Below are 6,000 nucleotides of genomic sequence, written 5' to 3'. Positions count from 1 at the left end.
CAGGCTCTTCCAATCCTCCCTGTGCCCACAGTTCCAGCTCTTTATCCAATTTACCAACTAACCATTTAATTAATTCCTATCAATCCTAAAGAATCAGCTCAGGCAACACCAGCTCTAATTTAAAATACATCTGTAATTCTTTTTTCCCCCCTCTCTAATTCTTAACAAAACATTAGCTAACCAAGTTCAGCAATATATAAAAAAGGTTAAATACCATGACCAAATGGTATTTTACTCCAGGAATGCAAAGTTGGTTTAACATCCAAAATCAATAAATGTACTATACCATATTAATAGAATAAAGGACAAAAACCACATGATAATCTCAAAAGATGCAGAAAAAGAATTTAATAAAATCCAACACCCACTTATGATTTTTTTATTTTTATTTTTTTAAAAAGATGACTGGTAAGGGGATCCTAACCCTTGACTTGGTGTTGTCAACACCACGCTCTCCCAAACGAGCTAACTGCCCATCCCTATATAAGGATCTGAACCTGTGGCCTTGATGTTATCAGCACCACACTCTCCCAAGTGAGCCATGGGCTGGCCCTCACTTATGATTTAAAAAATAAAAATCTTTTAACAAACTAGAAATAGAAGGGAACATCCTCAGAACTTATATTTGAGGATTTCCGCATTGTATTATAATAATGCACAATAATCTGCATATTTCTGGTACAGAATAATGATTTTCCAGAAACAGAAGGTTTGCTCATCTTGTGATGTAAAGAAAATAAAATCATAAATTGAAAAAAAAAAAAAAAGAAGAAGGGAACATCCTCAACCTGACAAATATGATTCAAGTCCAAAAATAAACTTTTACATTTAAAGTCAATTGATTTAGATAAGATGCCAAAACAATGACATGGGCAAAGAATAGACTTTTTAATAAATAGTACTGGGCGAGTTGATATCCACATGCAAAGAATATATAAATAAATAAGAAGACAAACAACCAATTAAAAAATCAGCAAAAGACTTGAATAGACATTTCACCAAAGAAGATATATGAATAATTAATAAGCACGTGAAAAGATACTCAGCATCGTTAGCCATTAAGGAAATGAAAATTAAAACAATAATGACATACCACTTTATGATGGCTAATATGGCTATAATAATAATAATTTTTTAAAAACCAGATAACAACAAGTGTTGGTGAATTTGTAAAGAAACTGGAACACTTATCCATTGTTGGGGAAATATGAAAAGATATAGCATCTCTGGAAAACACTTTGGCAGTTTCCCCCCAAAAATTAAATATGAGCTCCCCATACAACCTAGCAATTCCACTCCTATGTATCAACCCAAGAGAAATAAAAACATATGTCTACACAAAAACCGTTCATGAATGTTCATAGGAGTACAATTCATATAGCCAAAAATCATCAACAATTCAAATGTCTATCATCTAATAAATGAATAAACCAAATACGGTATATCCAAACAATGAAATATTATTCAACAATAAAAATGAATGGGCCGATTCCGTGGTTCACTCGGGAGAGTGCGGCACTGGGAGCGCAGCGGCGTTCCCACCGCGGGTTCGGATCCTATATAGGGATGGCCGGTGCGCTCACTGGCTGAACGCGGTGCAGACGACACCAAGCCAAGGGTTGTGATCCCCTTACCGGTCACACAAAAAAAATAAAATAAAATAAAAATAAATAAATAAAAATGAATGAAGTATTGATATATACTACAACATGGATACACCTCAAGAATATTATGCTAAGTAAAAGAAACCAGGTGCAAAGGGTTACATATTGTTTGGTTCTGTTTATATGACATGTCCAGAAAGGGCATATTTATAGAGATAGAAAACAGGTCAATGGTTGTCTGGAGCTGAGGGTGGGAACACAGAGTAACTGCAAATGGGCATGAGAGAACTTTTCAGTATAACAGAAATATTCTAAAATTGGACTGTTGTAATGGGTTGCATAATTCTGTAAAATTACAGATGGTCCCACTTAACAATGGTTTGACTTATGATTTTTCGACTTTACCATGGGGAGAAAGCTCTACATATCCAGTAAAAACTATACTTCCAGTACTTATACAATTATTCTGTTTTTTACTTTCAATATAGTAAATTACATAAATTACATGAGATATTCGATGCCATACTACAAAATAGTCTTTGTGTTAGATGATTTTGTCCAACTGTAGGTTAATGTAAGTGTTCTGAGCACGTTTAAAGTAGGCTACAATAAGCTATGATGTTCAGTAGGTTAGGTGTATTAAATGCATTTTCAGCTTACAACTTACAATGGGTGTATTGGGACTTAACCACATCGTAAGTCAAGGAGAATCTGTAGTAAAAATCATTGACTCGTTCATTACTAAAAAATTCTAAATTTTACTAAAATTTAACTTACAATGGTTAAATTTTATGGTATGCAAATTACACCTCAATGAAGCTTTAAAAATAGAATGACTTTCCTAAAATCTTTTTCATAGTAGAGTGCTGACTAATAAATACAGAGAAAATTATAGAGTTAAAAAAATCATCATTAGATGCAAAACTAGTCTCAATGTACTTTCCATCAATTACTTATTAACTACAAAGGTTGAAATAGTAACTTTGCAGTGGAGTTACTAGGATTACTGAGATTTAACTAAGCAATCAAATCAAACAACACCAATATAGGAACAAAGCAGCATCATGTGACTCCTGATATAATGCACTAAGAAGGAAAACTTTATTTCTGCGGTAGTGGTATTTCTGTCAAAAATTCATAATCCAAATCTAATCAGGAATAAACATCAGAAAACCCAAAGCGAGGGGAATTCTATGAAATAACTGGCTTGTATTCTTCACAGATGTCAAGGTCAAGAAATAAAGAAAGGCTGAGGAGTTTTTTTTCCATATTAAAGAAGGCTAAAGAGACATGATAACTAAATGAATGTATGGTCCTGGATATGATCCTGAACTGGAAAAAACTATAAAGGATAATATTGGGCCAACTGACAAAATTTGAATGTGGTCTATAGATTAGATAATAGTATTATAAACAATGATAAATGTCCTTAATGTGATAATGTACTGCAGTTAGGTAGAAAAATGTTCTTGATCTTAGGAAATACCCACTGAAGTATTTAGAAGTAAAAGGGACACGTCTCCAACCTACTTTCAAAGGGTTTAGAAAAAATGCATACATGCGCATGTGTGTTGTGTGTACTCCTACAGAGAGAGACTGGGAGAGGAGGAGGGAGTTGGGGAGGGAGAGAGAGAATGAAAAAGCAAAGGGGTTAAAATATAAACTGTCTGTGAATCCGGATAACAGGTGTGGGAAACCCTTGTGCAACTTTTGAAATTATATCAGCATAAAAATTACAAAAAAAGGCTTCCTTGATCTCCAACATCCAACTACCCCTCTCCCCCACCAGGCAATCCCTGTCTGAGTTTCTGCTATGATAATTTCTATCATTTCATTCACCACAATGTATTAAAATAGTGTGTTCCAGAGCCAATCATCCCAGGAGCACAGCTAGCATACCTAACACCTGAGTGGATCATTTTTAAAAAATCAATCTCCTTCTCTATATGACAAAATTATTTTTAGTAATAATTGTGAAATGAAACAAATAATATGAAAGGCCATAAAAAAACACACTGATAATTTTCTTTCATCGAACTTCACATATATAATCCTGCCAGTCAAAAAAGTTATATAAATTATATAAGTATTAGAGTACAAAAAAAGGGATGGATTAATATTTTTAAATTGCATTAAAACATTTTTTAAATGAAGGGGAGCGTATACCTACATGTTGGTCTGTTGCAGTAAAAACAATAACATTAGCTTTGTTTTGAAGCCTTTAACTTGGGCAGATTTGTTAATGACTTCAGCAAAATTATCTTCTTCACATGTTCCTGTTCAATAGCACTGCTAGATTTGTTAATCTATATTTACTCACTTCTATATTTGCTAGACAACACTTCATGATCATTGTACGTTTGAACAGGTATTTTTTTACATAAAACAACATATATACAAAAAGTTAAGAAAATCCTTAAAGATAAGTTTGGCAGAAATTCATAAAAATTCTGTTTCGTAATAAATTTCAGTAATTGTAATACTGTCCATGCTTTTGTTTCTTTGAGTAGCTAGGTAGCTTTCAGATGTTTTTACAGTTAAAATGTTTTAAACAAATAAAAATCCAAAGTAGGCATAGAATAACAGGATCAAAGTACTCGAGTTCTGCTTTTTTACCTTTATAATTGTTGTGCTATCATTGTTTATTTCAAACATCTGTGTAACACAGGAATATATAGTTCCATGAAGGTTGGAGACATGAATTGTGCCCATCACAAGTTTTAAGGATTTAAAAAGAATTTTAAAACTTAAAGAAGTTTTTTAAAACTCTTGTAGCTGCATCTGCATGTGTCAGGCATTCTTGGAATTAACTTTCTTATAGAATGCAGTGTTTATCAAAGGATAAGCGTATTAGTCCAAAGTCCAGGGAACACATCTAATGAGGGCCTTGTTTTGGAGGTGACTCTACATAGCAATGCAGGGTGTTGCATGGTGGATGGCTTGAGCAGGGAGAGAGAGAGAGCTTCTCACACACTCTCCTTTTAAAGTCATCAGAAATATACCCATGACCATCATTAAACCATCAGTGGATTAATCCATTTACTAAGGCATGTTCCTCACAATCTGATAACCTCTTCAAGGTCCCACCTTTCAATTACCATAATAGGATTTCCCACCATCTTAACACTATCACAGTGGGGATTAAGTCTCAATGAGCTTTGGGGGGACATCCAATGTACAGTAAATAAATAATAAAAATGTACTAATGTGAAGCACACATGCACACATACATACACATGTACTTAAAACACTATGGTAAGAATAGCACTTATTTTGTACTCAAACCAGTAAAAGATTTTGCAGGAGAGAACTATTCACCACTGCACTGTTTAGAATTGATGGCATGTGGTAATAAGAAGCAGACTGACTTTTAGTTGGTTTTAGTACTGTTTTAAAATTCTTCACAGACTGTACACCTCTTTATTGCCTGGATGCTGGGCAGAGAACTCCCATTCTGACCTCGGTATCCACTGTATCTTCCCTAATGGACTGTGAGTTCTTTGAGGGCAAGAACTACTCCTCACATCTCTCTTCAATCTCTGCATCCCTAGCCTAGCACAATGTGTGGTACACAGTAGATATTCAACACATATTTATCCAATAACTGAATGAAAGAATGTATGAAAGGAGCAAGGAGGCTTCAGACACAGGTAGTCAAATTTGCTGGCTACTGAAATAGACTATGTAATCAGGGGTCTCCAGAGAGACAGAACCAATAGAATATGTATATAGATATATGAAGGGGAATTTATTAGAGGGATTGGCTCATGTGATTATGAAGTCTGAGAAGTCTCACTAAAGATTGGCAAACTAAAGATCCTGTGATGCCAATAGCATAGCTCAGTCCAAGGAAACCTCAGAACCAGGGAAGCCAATAGGCCTGAGAACCTGGAAGTGCTGCTGGTGTAAGTCCTGAAACCGAAGGGTTGGGGAGCATGGAGTTCTGATGTCAATGGACAGGAGAAAAGAATGTATCCTAGCTCCAGTGGATAGAGAGAGACATTCACCTTCTCCTCTGTTTTTGTTCTCTCTGGGCTCTCAGCAGATTGGATGATGCCTGCCCATATTGAGGGCAGGTCTTCCCCACCTACTCCATCAAGCTCACATGCCAATCTCCTCTGGAAAAAACCCTCACAGACACATCCAAAAATAATGCTTTACTGTGTTTCTAGGTATTCCTTAATTTAGTCAAGTTGACACCTAACATTAATCATCACAGAGTGTGAGGAAGATGTCTGCCTAAGGTGGTGGCTAATGGAACTGGGGGAAAAAATCCACAAGAGAGGGCCACTGACCAGAAGGTGTAAGTGTTTATCCATCCATCTGTGTTGAAAGAGAGTTTCAGAGAGAAGAATTACAGGTGACTTGAAACTTTTGTGGTCTAAAAATAACAGAA

The sequence above is a fragment of the Cynocephalus volans genome, chromosome 14, assembly GCF_027409185.1.
Source record: "Cynocephalus volans isolate mCynVol1 chromosome 14, mCynVol1.pri, whole genome shotgun sequence".
NCBI lineage: Eukaryota > Metazoa > Chordata > Mammalia > Dermoptera > Cynocephalidae > Cynocephalus > Cynocephalus volans.
The sequence above is the reverse complement of the archived record's forward strand: the minus strand, read 5'-3'. Positions refer to the sequence as shown.